Below are 15,853 nucleotides of genomic sequence, written 5' to 3'. Positions count from 1 at the left end.
CAGATTCTGACTTTTATTCACATTTTTCTTAACGTCAAATTTTGAAGTTGCTCCAAACGTCAAATTTCACAGTGTTTTTGACATCCTGGGTTGACTCCTCCTGCTCAGCATCATTCTGTTTTTCCAAATGTCAAATTTCGAGGTTAAGGGTTAAGGTTTTGGATAGGGTTAAAACATCAGAGAGCGACTGCCCCTAAAAACCAACTAATCCCTTTGAAAACGGCCTATATGGCATCAATATGAGTCAGAAACATTTATTGTAGTGTCAAAATTTACTGCAAAGTGTAAATGGAGTTTGGAAGTGCATCACAACGAGTAAATGGTTGGGTTTGGATGACAATTATGTCCACTTGACGTCCCTTCATTGAATGGGGCTACGTTGTTTCATAGCCCCCAACACGTTCAAAGGACACAGCCGTTTGAGACTGAAAAGCCCTATCTATACGGATTGACCAACTATGGTTTGCATGCCCTGCCAAAGGAGTATACTGCTTGTTATGTATATTTTCATAATCATTATCACAATTATCGTTAGCATAGCTGACGTTCGCTAGCTAGCTACCTAACTAGCTAGCTAGCTAGCTGGCTAACGTCAGCCTATCTCAATACAACGCGGATTTGGCTTAGAGTAATTTAGACGAAGCAGTAACATTAGCCTCCGAGGTGCAACCCATGTCTAGGGCACAAATAAATATTTGATGCAGCTATAGTGGTAATAGCTGACTCATGTTTGACTACAACAGTGTTGTAACTAGCAGCAACAAACTCAAACCTACCCAGGGCCATAGCAAAACATGTCACAGTTGGTTGCATAGTGTAACGGCGTCACCGGCCTGAATCTAATCCAATATGGAGCCAGTCAGTCCATATGTAAAGCATAGAATTAGCTTCCAAACGAGATTACGTTACATCTCGAGCTATGTTTATGATTGAGGGATGATGACAATCGTTGGCCCGGTCTTTCTGTTGGACAAAGTACACAGTTGGGTGCCATACTGATCCCCTTGTCAAGAATGGATGCCGGGACCTACCAGAAGAAGCAAAGGTGGGTATCGTAACATGTCAGCAATGTGATTGCAATGGTTTAGCAACCTCCAAAAATAATTCCACTATTCACTTGCTATTTTCACAGCTTGTCAGCCAAGCTCAGAATAAAAGTGTGGCATGCGACACAAGTATCCTTGTGAACCCTCCTCCATTGTTGCCAGTCTCCCTCGACTCCTATGAAAAGGACATGCCATCATGAGGCCTCTGATAGTGACCCGAGTTACTGCCATGATGACACAGATGGCTTCATCAACAACGACAGGTAATGTGTGGTATGTGAAATGTGAAAAGTTATATTGAAAAATACCTGGCTTATTGAACTAGTAGGCAAATTCCCCAGCCAAGCAGATACCACTAGTAGAGTATTTTTGGTTGTGAAGTGCATTAGCAAAAAGTTTGGCTGTCTGTTATATCACCTTGTCATAGGCCCTCCCAGTCAACACCACCTCATAAGATTGCCTGCTGCAGTTGTTCGAGAGATTTGCAGCTGAACATTCAGCGTAGAGAAGACCGGCAGGGGACCCTTATCAGCATCATGCAGACTGTGAGCATTCCTATGAATTGAACATTCAGCCACATGTCCGGCCAGCAACGTTAACCTGTCAGTGGCAACAGTTTTCACAGGCTCATCATTTGTACAAATACAGAAGGTAACCCACTTCATTACTTTGATACATTTGATAACCCAATTGTGAAACATACAGTGCATTCGTTACGTTACAGCTTTATTCTAAAAGGGATGAAATTGTTATTTTTCCTCATCAATCTACACACAATACCCAATAATGACAAAGCAAAAACAGGCTTTTAGAAATGTTTGGAAATGTATTAAAAATAAAAAGCTGAAATATCACATTTACATAAGTATTCAGACCCTTAACTCAGTACTTTGTTGAAACACTTTTGGCAGCGATTACAGACTCGAGTCTTCTTGGGTATGATGCTACAAGCTTGGAAAGGTGAACGCAGCGATCAGGTTGGTTCCACCAGGCTAATCATAACCACCGTTGATAATGTAATCAGTGCTCTCTCTGAGTGCGTGTGTGTGTGTGTGTGTGTGTGTGTGTGTGTGTGTGTGTGTGTGTGTGTGTGTGTGTGTGTGTGTGTGTGTGTGTGTGTGTGTAATAGAAACAGCTTTTTCATTCCATGTGTCACTGTTGAACTCTGCTTCAACTCTGCCTATTTCTGCAGATGGCCTGGAGATGTTTTTGCCAGACGGCAGCCTCAGTCGTTTGATGGGGAGACCATAATTGGGTAGGTTTTATCTGACCTGTTCAAACTTCAACATAGTACCTGTTTGTGTGTCAGATATGATCTATCCTAACTGCCATTGGAAATAGAACAGTGACTATGTGTGTATGTGTTCACAGAAACATGTATGGAGTCAGCACATGGAGACTTGCAAGATGATGTGATGAAGTCCAGACTGACAGACAAGCTTGATACTGATGTATCAGAATGGATTATTAGACACAACTTTTACTTGTATTGTCTTTTTTATTATTGAATTGAATGGTATCAGTCAATATGGGGATGGAGAAACCCTGTGTATTCTGCAGAAGGATCAGGGAACTCCTGTTGTATATGGGACACCACACAGGAAGGTATGACCACTCTGACATGTTACCAAGGTAACCCCATTACCACCAGACAGGAAGGTATGACGACTCTGACATGTTACCAAGGTAGCCCCATTACCACCAGACAAAATGCTGATAGGCACAGTATCTGTATCGGCTGGGAATGACAATGAAAGGTGAAAGGTGCACGTTGTTATATTAGCAGAAAACTGCTTCTTTGGTATTACTGTATGTAAAGGGTTGTTTATTCTACATGGACCTGGTACTACATTTGAAAGTTATCAAAACACTTCGTTTTGATTGTCTACATAAATTCTGCAATTGCATTCTTCTCATATTACTCTGTAGGATACTGACCTATTCAAATGTAATTTGCTGTCATTTGAGTGCTGTTTTGTTTCATATTGTGTTTGATTGTTGTGTTGCTGTGATCACGGCACCCTTGTGAATGAGACCGTGGTCTCAATGGGTTTTCCGAACAGATTGGGAAGTAGGTCCCAAAGTGCTCTTCCAAACGTTGGAGGTGAGCATTCATCACTCGTGTGGGACACTTACTGATGCTGGTTTCTGTTATTTTCTTTTCCTTACGCACAAAGTCAACCAAGTCAGATTTTTTACATCCATTGTGAATGACAACAGTTCCTCTCTCAATGCGAAAAATCTTTCCAACACTCCCCCTCGATAACCACCAAGCCTCGGTGTGAAATAGAACATTGTCATGCTCTGATCCCATATCTCCACAATTTTGCGAACAGACGTCTGCGCAGAGGATGTGGTTTGATGTAGTGTACAATTGAAGCTACCTGTTGCAGTATATACTACATGGCCAAGAGTATGTGGACACCCCTTCAGATTAGTGGATTCGGCTATTTCAGCCACACCCGTTGCTGACAGGTGTATAAAATCGAGCACACAGCCATGCAATCTCCATAAACAAACATTGGCTTAGTGGCTTTCAACATGGCACCGTCATAGGATGCCACCATTCCAACAATTCAGTTTGTCAAATTTCTGCTCTGGTAGAGCTGGCCCGGTCAACTGTAAGTCCTGTTATTGTGAAGTGGAATCTCAGCCGCGAAATGGTAGGCCACACAAGCTCACAGAACGGGACTGCCAAGTGCTGAAGCGCGGAGCGCGTAGAAATCGTCTGTCCTCGGTTGCAACACTCACTACCGAGTTCCAAACTGCCTCTGGAAGCAACATCAGCACAAGAACTGCTCGCCAGAAGCTTCATGAAATGGGTTTCCATGGCCGAGCAGCCGCACACAAGCCTAAGATCACCATGCACAATGCCAAGCGTCGGCTGGAGGGGTGTAAAGCTCACCGCCATTGGACTCTGGAGCAGTGGAAGCACATTCTCTGGAGTGATGAATCACACTTCACCATCTGGCAGTCCGACGGACGAATCTGGGTTTGGCGGATACCAGGAGAACGCTACCTGCCCCAATGCATAGTGCCAAATGTAAAGTTTGGTGGAGGAGGCATCATGGTCTGGGGCTGTTTTTCATGGTTTGGGCTAGGCCCCTTAGTTCCAGTGAAGGGAAATATTAACGCTACAGCATACAATGGCTATTTTTGTTAGTTTTAAGCATATGCAATGTAAAAAATGTATTGGGACTTCCACACAAAATTACTTATTTACTTGTTTTAGGTTTAAGGAAGTGTGTAAATTGCGTTCTTTATCGTACAGCTAAGAAAGTTATATATTTAGATCCGCCTGGGAGGAATCCAGTGAGTCCTCAGCCATGTCTGTGTCGTGAGCGAGTCGAGCTGGTTTTCTAACAACCGCCTATTTGAAGTGACGTGGCGGAGACCTGACATAACAGGGTGTAACGACGCAGCCCACATTTCAATGCCACGCCCGTAATAGGCCACACCTTCTGGAAATAGAAAAAGACCCAGCTGCTGGGTCAACCCAGCATTTAAGTGAATAAAAACCCAACTGATGGTTAAATTAACCCGTGTTTGGGTAATCCAAACAACCCAACATGTTGGGTTATTCACGCAACCCAACTGGTTGGGTCAAAATTGGGTTGTTTTTAACCAAGTATTTTTTTGAGTGTAGCCTAGTAGTAGTAGTAGTAGTAGTAGTAGTAGTAGTAGTAGTAGTAGTAGTAGTAGTAGTAGTAGTAGTAGTAGTAGTAGTAGTAGTAGTAGTAGTAGTAGTAGTAGTATTAGTAGTAGTAGTAGTAGTAGTAGTAGTAGTAGTAGTCATATTCATAATCATACAGTAGTAGTAGAGACTACTTAGTGTTGTCAACACACTAGATTAGGGCCTAATGTTTATAAACAGTTTATAATCAGATCTTCAATATAAAACTATTACGGAAGAGAGAGTTTAGTCTCAACAAGCACTAACAATAGCAGTTGTAAACACACACACACACACACACACAATATAGATATTTCTGATAGAGATATTTATGTTTGACAATCTTCAATTTGAAACTATTAAGGAAGAGAGAGTTTAGTCTCAACAAGCACTAACAATAGCAGTCGTAAACACACAAAAACACACACACACAGAAACATACACACAGTAGAGATATTTCTGTTTGACAATGTAATTTATAGCCATAGTAGTATTTAGTATTTAATTACATTGCGGAATAATGTCCTGTTAGTGAATACAGATATTGAGTTACAAACAGCTGTGTGTGTGTGTGTGTAGGTATGTATGTGTGTGTGTGTGTGTGTGTGCATGCGTGCGTGCGTGCGTGTGTGCGTGTGTGTGCTGTCAGGCGAGATCCTCGGTGCAGAGCAAATAGAGGCAGTCACAGTGGCACCGCAGCCTGATGTAATGGATGTCACCAACAATATCTCATAGTTTCCCTTCGAAATTCGACATATTATGAATGAACGTCTATTTTTTAAGCATTAATTCCGCATGGTTACAGGGTTAATACAGAAACAACTCAAAGGGTTAAGTTTAGGTATTAATTCCGAGTGGTTAAGGTTAGGGCTATAGTTTGGGGAAGGCTTAAAACAGTCGTTTTTAATTATTTTGTTTTAAGCCTTCCCCAAACCATAGCACTAACCTTAATTATTCGGAATTCATGCCTTAACTGGTATCCTTTGAGTTGTTTCAGTTTAAACCCTGTAACCACGCAGAATTAACCCTGTAACCACACCAAAAATAGACGTTCATCCATAATACGTCGAATTTCGAAGGGAAACTATGAGATCTTGTTGCTCACACACCGACACCGACACTCTCTCTCTCTCTCTCTCTCTCTCTCTCTCTCTCTCTCACGTGCGCTCTCGCTCTATAAATCAAATCAAATGTTTTATTTGTCACATACTCGTGTTTAGCAGATGTTATTGCAGGTGTAGCGAAATGCTTGTGCTTCTAGCTCCGACATTGCAGTAATATCTAACAATTTCACAACATATACCCAATACACACAAATCTAAGTAAGGAATGGAATTAAGAATATATACATATATGGACGAGCAATGACAGAGCAGCATGGACTAAGATACAGTAGAATAGTATAGAATACAGTATATCCATATGAGATGAGTAATGCAAGATATGTAAACATTATTAAAGTGACTAGTGTTCCATTTCTTAAAGTGGCCAGTGATTTCTAGTCTATGTCTATAGGCAGCAGCCTCTAATGTGCTAGTGATGGCTATTTAACAGTCTGACGGCCTTGAGATAGAAGCTGTTTTTCAGTCTCTCGGTCCCAGCTTTGATGCACCTGTACTGACCCCACCTTCCGGATGATAGTGGGGTGAACAGGCAGTGGCTCGGGTGGTTGATGATCTATATCACACAAACAACAGTGTTGCTATTGGTGCTGAATCAGGACCTGACCCAGGGTGGTTTATTATACCTATGTGGGTGTGTTTTTATACTCCTTCCCTTTTTTCCCTCCTTCCCTCCTTCTGTCACTACCCTCCCTTCTCCTCTCCTTCCATCGCTCCCTCCTTTCAGCTCTCCCACCATTTCTTCCCTGTCTCCTTCATTTCTCCTCTCCCTCTCTCTGTCTCTCCCGCCATCCGTTCATTCTGTCAGGCTGTAGTTTGTTGTTTTGCTTTCTCTCCTGCCTCTAGCGTTACTATGACACCCTGCTGAGATGGAGAGAACAAGAGAGATGGAGGGAGAGAGAGAGAAGGAGAGAGAGAGATGGAGGGAGGGAGGGAGGGAGGGAGGGAGGGATGGAGGGACGGCGGGAGAGAGGGAGAGAGAGAAAGATAGATGGCGAGACAGATGGAGAGAGGGGGGGTGTAGGGAAGTGTTGTGTTAAGCAAAGGGCTAGATATTGATCAGTCTGTCAAAGGGTGCTGTGTACTGATGCTCCCTTACACAGTAGCAGGCAGTTACCGATTAGTACCACACACACACACACACAAGGAGAGGAGAGGAGAGGAGAGGAGAGGAGAGGAGAGGAGAGGAGAGGAGAGGAGAGGAGAGGAGAGGAGAGGAGAGGAGAGGAGAGGAGAGGAGAGGGAGAGGGAGAGGAGAGGAGAGGAGAGGGAGAGGAGAGGAGAGGAGAGGAGAGGAGAGGGAACTGAAGAGTAGTCAAAATAAGCAGAGGAGAGAAGAGTAGTAGAAAATCAAGAGAGGAGAAGTTCACAAGAGGAAATAATTGAAAAATAAAAAGAATAGAAGAGGATAATAGTAGTCAAAGGAAGAGGAGAGAGGAGAAGAGAACAAAACAAGATATTGAGGTTAGGAAGTTTAAATAACAGTGTGTCTGTCTAGCCCTACCCCAGTCATAACAATGTGGTCTAGTTTGGAAGCCAATTCCGGCTTACGCTATTGGGAGTGGGGGTGGCAGCCGGGCTATGCTATTGGCTAGACGTGATGCAAGGTGGGCGTGTCTGCTGCTAATTGATTGGTCAACCACCGGGCCAACCAAACGCCTGTCTGATGGTTCCGAACCAGACAGAGAGGTTACTGTGGGTTAGAGAGAGAGAGAGAGAGAGAGAGAGAGAGAGAGAGAGAGAGAGAGAGAGAGAGAGAGAGAGAGAGAGAGAGAGAGAGAGAGAGACAGAGAGACAGAGAGACAGAGAGACAGAGAGACAGAGAGATAGAATGCATGTGTGCGTGTTCATTTGTGCCTGATTTCGTCTTGTCTAGTCTAAACCACTATACTTAATGATAGACTATAATTGTAAAGGAAGATTCAGGAGTTGTATTACTTGATACTAAGATAATAGATTTGTCTTGTTTAACCCAGGGGTTTTCAAACTGGGGTCTGTGGACACCCATTTATTTTTCACTAAAATAAATATTGGTTTTATTGTACCTACAGAGCATGTTTGGTAAAATGTTGATCAATCTTCCTGTCTTTCCCATCCACCCCCAATGACAATCATATTTTTGCATCAGTATGCAAATAGCCTTTGCATTGGCCTCTCCATCTGTACACCAGTGGTAGTCAGAGCCTTATTAATGACGGGCACGCAGGGCACGTGCCCTGGCGCCCCAACCTCCAGGGGGCCCCCATCCCAATTATTTATATTATTTCCGCGGCAGGTGCGGAGGCCCCCAACCAAAACTTACTTAGGTCCCAAAAGGCTAGAGACGGATATTTGCTTGAAAATTGCTACATTTTCTCTCAGCCGCATGGCAAGGTGTAGAATAGAAGGATTACCATTGGTAGTCATTGTGCAGCTTGTGAGCTGCATGTGGCTCTCAGGAACTTAATTGGCTACTCGCAAAAATATATTAAAAAAATTGTAGGGGGTCCTCGCCCAATGGCTCATAATATTTGGGGGGTACTTGACATTAAAAAGTTTGAAAACTCCTAGTCTGACCTACAGTACACTGGCTTGATCCATTGAATTTGAATAAGGCTGTCCTGTCCATGTTCTGCTGTTTTAAAGCCTGTCATTGTTTACTGTCTGATAGATCAAGTTATGTAAAGTGATTTCTGTCCAGTAATACTCAATGTGTGTGTGTGTGTGTGTGTGTTTGTGTGTGTGTGTCCAGCATGTGTCAATTTAATCGTACCCTGTCCCGCTTTCACTGTCTGTTCCCCCATAATCCACATCAATTCCCTCTATTCCCCCATAATCCACATCAATTTAATAACCACTGTGTGTGTTTGTGTGTTTGTGTGTCTGTGTCTGTGTCTTTGTGTGTGTGTCTGTGTGTCTTTGTGTGTGTGTGTGTGTGTGTGCCTGTGTGTTCACATCCGCGCTTGATGTGCATGTGGTTGTATTCGTGTGTGTGCTTACGATCGTGCGTACGTGCATGTGTGTGCGTGCCTGGTGTGTGTGTGTATGTGAGCCATATGAGCAGCCAGTCTCTGACTGTAAACAACATTACATGATTAGAAGCCAGAACATAAACATATTGTTTGTTCTCTGGCATGGTTGACATTAACCTAATTCAACTAGGATTACCATGGAGAGAGAGGGAGGGAGGGAGAGCGAGAGAGGGGAGGAAATGGAGGCAGAGAGAGAGAGAGGGAGGGAAGGGAGGGGACGGAGAGGGGAGGGAGGGAGATGTGGGCAGTTTCGCAGGTACACACGCACACACGTATGCACGCACGCGGGCGAGCATGCATGCGCACCCACACACACATACATAGATTGGAACTCCTGGTCTCATAGACTTGTAATAGCAGCTGGAGTTGACACAGTGTAGCAATCTCTGAAAGAGCAGTAATAGCGTTATGTTCTGTAAGAGCCAGCCGTGTGTGTGTTACAGTTGGAGCAGTTTCTGACAGCAGGCTGCCTGGAAGCTCTCCAGATCGGAGAGAGATAGAGAGGGAGAGAGAGAGAGGTAGAGAGAGCGAAACAGAGAGGGTGGGGGAGATGTGAGGGAGGGAGAGAGAGAGAGAGAGAGAGAGAGAAGGAGGAGGAGGCCGGAAGAGCAATGGAAAAAATGGAGAAGAGAGGTGGGTTTGTGAAAGAATGGTCACTGGAGAGAACGGGAGAGATAGAGGGTTAAAGAAGGATTGGGTATGGGGGGGGGGCAGAGAGAGAGAGAGAGAGAGAGAGAGAGAAGAGGGGGGGCAGAGAGAAAGAAGGGACAGAGAGAGAGGGATAGAGAAGGATTGGGCATAGGGTGGAGAGGACAGAGAGAGAGAGAGAGGGAGGTGAGGATAGAGTGATAGAGGGAGGTGTATAAATAATGTAGAGGTCTATAATGACTGGGGGAAAGGCTCTTGTGAGCAGCAGACAACAGGGACAGACCAACCACTGCTGTTCACACACACACCGACAGAGACACAGACACACATACACACAGAAACACTACACACACACATTGTTCACTCTTTCTCTGTCTGTAATGACTGTTGTCTAAATTGAGAATGAATAATTAATCGTTTTTAGCCCTTCCTCTAATAGCTTCACACTGGAACAACAGGGACTGGGTGCCTACACACAGACACACACACACACACACATAACACACACAAACATACACCCAGCGCAGGGTGACATACACACACACACAGCGCAGCACAGCGCGACACGCACACATTGCGACACTGTCCTAGTTAAACCTTAGTGTCTTTGCGTGTGTGTTTGTGTTTGTGTGTGTGTGTGTGTTTACGTCAGATGTGTTGTTGTAGAGTAGACAATCTCTGCCTCTTGGTGTTTTGTGAATAGTACAGTATAATTGCATCAGATTTCATGTGGATTTCATTCCTTTCCTCGCTCTTTCTCGTTCTCTCTCTCTCTCCCCCTCTCTCTCTCTCTCTCTCTCTCTCTCTCTCTCTCTCTCCCCCTTCTCTCTCTCTCTCTCTCTCTCTCTCTCTCTCTCTCTCTCTCTCTCTCTCTCTCTCTCTCTCTCTCCCCCCTAAACTCTCTCTCTCTCTCCCTCTCTCTCTCTCTCCCCCCTCTCTCTCTCTCTCCCCCTCTCTCTCTCTCCCCCTCTCTCTCTCTCTCCCCCTCTCTCTCTCTCTCCCCCTCTCTCTTTCTAAACAACAAAAAAAGAGCTTTCTTCTCTTTGAAACAACAGCTGTTCACTATCTCACTATGAAAGAGAGAGGTGGAGAGAGAGGGACAGAAAAGGGGCAGAAAAAACAAAACAAACATCAATAGCCATTTCTCTCTCTCTCTCTCTCTCTCTCTCTCTCTCTCTCTCTCTCTCTCTCTCCACCTCCCCCCTCTCTGCTGTGTGTTATGTTAATGTAATAATAATGTTTTATTGTCACATACAGTGGGGAAAAAAGTATTTAGTCAGCCACCAATTGTGCAAGTTCTCCCACTTAAAAAGATGAGAGAGGCCTGTAATTTTCATCATAGGTACACGTCAACTATGACAGACAAATTGAGGAAAAAAAATCCAGAAAATCACATTGTAGGATTTTTTATGAATTTATTTGCAAATTATGGTGGAAAATAAGTATTTGGTCACCTACAAACAAGCAAGATTTCTGGCTCTCAAAGACCTGTAACTTCTTCTTTAAGAGGCTCCTCTGTCCTCCACTCGTTACCTGTATTAATGGCACCTGTTTGAACTTGTTATCAGTATAAAAGACACCTGTCCACAACCTCAAACAGTCACACTCCAAACTCCACTATGGCCAAGACCAAAGAGCTGTCAAAGGACACCAGAAACAAAATTGTAGACCTGCACCAGGCTGGGAAGACTGAATCTGCAATAGGTAAGCAGCTTGGTTTGAAGAAATCAACTGTGGGAGCAATTATTAGGAAATGGAAGACATACAAGACTACTGATAATCTCCCTCGATCTGGGGCTCCACGCAAGATCTCACCCCGTGCGGTCAAAATGATCACAAGAACGGTGAGCAAAAATCCCAGAACCACACGGGGGACCTAGTGAATGACCTGCAGAGAGCTGGGACCAAAGTAACAAAGCCTACCATCAGTAACACACTACGCCGCCAGGGACTCAAATCCTGCAGTGCCAGACGTGTCCCCCTGCTTAAGCCAGTACATGTCCAGGCCCGTCTGAAGTTTGCTAGAGTGCATTTGGATGATCCAGAAGAGGATTGGGAGAATGTCATATGGTCAGATGAAACCAAAATATAACTTTTTGGTAAAAACTCAAATCGTCGTGTTTGGAGGACAAAGAATGCTGAGTTGCATCCAAAGAACACCATACCTACTGTGAAGCATGGGGGTGGAAACATCATGCTTTGGGGCTGTTTTTCTGCAAAGGGACCAGGACGACTGATCCGTGTAAAGGAAAGAATGAATGGGGCCATGTATCGTGAGATTTTGAGTGAAAACCTCCTTCCATCAGCAAGGGCATTGAAGATGAAACGTGGCTGGGTCTTTCAGCATGACAATGATCCCAAACACCCCCGGGCAACGAAGGAGTGGCTTCGTAAGAAGCATTTCAAGGTCCTGGAGTGGCCTAGCCAGTCTCCAGATCTCAACCCCATAGAAAATCTTTGGAGGGGAGTTGAAAGTCCGTGTTGCCCAGCGACAGCCCCAAAACATCACTGCTCTAGAGGAGATCTGCATGGAGGAATGGGCCAAAATACCAGCAACAGTGTGTGAAAACCTTGTGAAGAATTACAGAAAACATTTGACCTGTGTCATTGCCAACAAAGGGTATATAACAAAGTATTGAGAAACTTTTGTTATTGACCAAATACTTATTTTCCACCATAATTTGCAAATAAATTCATTAAAAATCCTACAATGGAATTTTCTGGAATTCTTTTTCTCATTTTGTCTGTCATAGTTGACATGTTCCTATGATGAAAATTACAGGCCTCTCTCATCTTTTTAAGTGGGAGAACTTGCACAATTGGTGGCTGACTAAATACAATTTTTTCCCCACTGTACACCAGATAAGTGCAGTGAAATGTATTGTTTTACAGGGTCAGCCATAGTAGTATGGCACCCCTGGAGCAAATTAGGGCTAAGTGCCTTGCTCAACAGATTTTCACCTTGTCGGCTCAGGTATTCAAACCAACAACCTTTCGGTTCTCAGCCCAACGCTCTAACCGCTAGGCTACCTTCTGCCCAATGTGACACTAGTTGAACTAACTAGGTGTAGTTGTTAGTCTTTTTCTGGCTCTATTTCTTTCAGTCAGGTAGAAAAGACCAAACAACTCCACATAATGTATCAATGCCTTCCTTTGCAGAAATGGTGTGTGTGTGTGTGTGTGTGTGTGTGTGTGTGTGTGTGTGTGTGTGTGTGCGCACAGTGTACGTATCCCAGTATAGACATGCATGTGTGCGTTAATGTTTGCTTGTTTATGCATGCCTAGCGGTTAAGAGCGTTGGGCAAGTAACCGAAAGGTCGCTGGTTTGAATCCCCGAGCTGACTAGGTGAACAATCTGTCGACGTGGCCTTGAGCAAGGCGTTCCTGTAAGTCACTCTGGATAAGAGCAGCTGCTAGTTGACTAAAGTGTGTGTGTTTGCGTAAGCATGTGTGCGTGCTTGCAGCTTGTGTGTGTGTGTTAGCTCAGGACTTGCTGTCTTTGTCAGAGCAGACCTTGCCCTGAGGAAGGAGAGAGAGGGATGGGGGTGGGGGAATCACAGATGGTAGGAGATGTCTATCTTTCTGGGGGGCTACTTCAAACACATTAACCGTTGCTCCTGTGTGTGATTTGTATCCAGGGAGAAAGAGAAAGGGGCAGAGAGGGAAAGAAGGAGGGAGAGTCATTGGAAAGAGATGAGAGAGAGAGAGAGAGAGAGAGAGAGAGAGAAAGAGAGGTTGAATAGAGTGTCTCTGTGGTTTAAAGAGTATGTCTTGCATATATATTTCTCTGTGAGTGTGTTTATTAGTCTGTATTTGGTAGCAAACATAGAATGAAAAGAAGAAGGGGGAGGAGGAGAGACTGCCAGTAACAGTGGGGGAATTTGTTTGTGTGTGTGTGTGTGTGTGTGTTTGTGTTTGTGTGTGTTAGAGAGAGGCGGTGTTTCAAACAGTCCCAGGATAGTTTACTGCTTCAAAGCACCGCGAACTGGAAGGAGAGAAAAAAGAGAGAGAGGGCAGGGGGAGAGAGAGAGGGCAGGGGGAGAGAGAGGGCAGGGGGAGAGAGAGGTGAAGAAGGAGAGAAGAGAGGGAGACCTATTCCTCTCCCTCCCTCTTTTTATTCTCTCCCTCCTTTTCAAAGAAGAGGAGAGTGAAAGTTACCCAAATCTGTCTAATTTGAAGTTCCCCCATTCCTGTTCTCCAACCAAGCCTGACTGGCTCTCCCCCCCCCCCCTTCTCTCTCTTTCTCCCTTCTCTCTCTCTCTCTCTGCCAGCCCTTATGCCAGTCCAGTGCCAGGGCGTCTGGCCAGCTCATTGGTGTGTGTGTCTGTGTGTGTGAGTGCGTGTGTGGGCATGTCTGTGTTTACCCGTGTTACCTTATGCTAGTCTGTAACTGCTGGTACAGTATGTCACGGTCGCAACGATCCTGCCAGTTCCTCTGTGTCTCCCCGTCACACACACACTGTGCCAGCATATTCACACACACTGTGCCAGTCTACCCAGTAACAGTTAGCCATTCTGCCAATCTACCCAACCTCACACACAAGCAGGAAGACACACACACACACACACACACACACATACAGGCATATACACACAGAGACATATACAGAGAGAAAGAGAGAGGGAGAATAACTGGAAAGAAAAAGAGAGGGGAAGAGAAAGAAGAAAGCAGAGAGAGAAAGAGAGAGAGGGATCGGCGGGTGGTAGTTCCTGTCATGTCTGCTGTGTGGAAGTAGGTCAGGCGTCACATTCATTAACATCCCCCTCACACGTGCACGCAACCACGCGCACACACACACACACAAAGCAGGCAAGTACACACAGACACACACACACACACTCCGCTCAGATACACACAGACTCTGGGACAGACTGCTAATGCAAAACACTACACACACTATATTCCCCAGTCCCGCATGTTGTCTCACACACACAAAGACACACACCATACCCCCACACCCTTCTCACACCACACACCCAGCCATGTTACAGCCCCCTGCCCCACATCAAGCCCCTTTGCTGGGCAGACATCAGGCAGGCAGCTCCCTGTAGCGCTGGAGCTACAGTTAGCATTAGCTACGAGGAACCATTGATTGATTCACTGTAATTTCATTATCTGATTTAAAGATACACACATTTACAGCCATGTTACATCTTCCTCTACTACTGCATTACAAAGTATACACTGCAAATTATACACTTCCTTAGCCTCCAACACAAGATGAAAACACTATATTCCATACACCTCTATTGTGCACACTACTGTACACTTGAACATCTGGTAGGTGTGAACATCTGGTACGTCACGTGTTGAATGCAGAAACAAAGGAGAGCTCGGTTTGTTGTTTTGAAAGTTTTGAAAGTCTCTGAAAAAGTGTTCTATTTAAAAAGTTTGGTTACTAGCTACCTTTTGAATTTGTATCCCACGACACGGTTAGCCTCAGTTGCTGGGACAGCTATATCTGTTCAGGGATTCTGCCTACAAAAAGTTTGAAAAGCTGCTTGGCGTAGCAGCTAGCCTAGCTGCTAACTGGCTATCAAGCTAGCAAGGTTTTCGTGACAGCTTGAACACAGCCCGTGACATGGTTAAATCAAATCAAATCAAATTGTATTTGCCACATGCGCCGAATACAACAGGTGTAGACCTTACAGTGAAATGCTTACTTACAAGCCCTTAACCAACAATGCAGTTTTAAGAAAAAAAGTGTTAACTAAAAAATTGATAAGTAAAAAATAAAAAGAGCAAATAATTAAAGAGCAGCAGTAAAATAAAATAACAGTAGGGAGGCTATATACAGGGGGTACCGGTACAGAGTCAATGTGCGGGGCACCGGTTAGTTGAGGTAATTGAGGTAATATGTACATGTGGGTAGAGTTCAAGTGACTATGCATAGATAATAAACAGAGTAGCAGCAGCGTAAAATAGGGGGTGGGGTGGGGAGGGGTGGGGGGGACAATGCAAATAATCCGGGTAGCCATGATTAGCTGTTCAGGTTAGCCCTTGTGGCTGGGACCGCGGATCTTCCCGGGCTCGTGGCTGTCTAAATCCATGCTGTTTGTTGTTGTTTAAATCTGCCTTGCAACCTGCCCTGTCTGTAACTGCGTGGAGTACCAGTGTTAGCCTACGTTGCTACCATGGCATCCAAAGCTAAAGGTGGGAGTCATGATGAGAACAATGTTTCTCTATCACAGGTGAAGGATCTTTTAAACTAACAAAAAGGGTTCTACAAGCAATTGTTACAACAACAGGAAAAAAGCTTCAAGAGCTTTGTCCAAATACTGATGGACTCAACTAACAAAAGAATGGACGATCTAACAAGAGAGGTCCAAGACCTTAAGAACAGTTTGCAGTTC

The 15,853-nt window shown here is 44.5% G+C and overlaps 1 protein-coding gene and 1 long non-coding RNA gene across 2 annotated transcripts in view; both read left to right on the top strand.

The window, feature by feature from the left end:
- The window catches only part of LOC121571277 (trithorax group protein osa), an 89,957-nt gene that overhangs the window by 56,996 nt on the left and 17,108 nt on the right, over nucleotides 1-15,853 (top strand). The gene's annotated exons all lie outside the window — the stretch shown is intronic.
- Nucleotides 1,986-2,573, top strand: LOC121571278. Its single transcript, XR_006001686.1, has 3 exons — nucleotides 1,986-2,023; nucleotides 2,239-2,301; nucleotides 2,418-2,573. It is a non-coding gene; the product is annotated as an uncharacterized LOC121571278 (long non-coding RNA).

This window comes from Coregonus clupeaformis, chromosome 8 (assembly GCF_020615455.1).
Source record: "Coregonus clupeaformis isolate EN_2021a chromosome 8, ASM2061545v1, whole genome shotgun sequence".
Lineage (NCBI taxonomy): Eukaryota > Metazoa > Chordata > Actinopteri > Salmoniformes > Salmonidae > Coregonus > Coregonus clupeaformis.
This window is presented reverse-complemented; position numbering and strand designations above follow the sequence as displayed.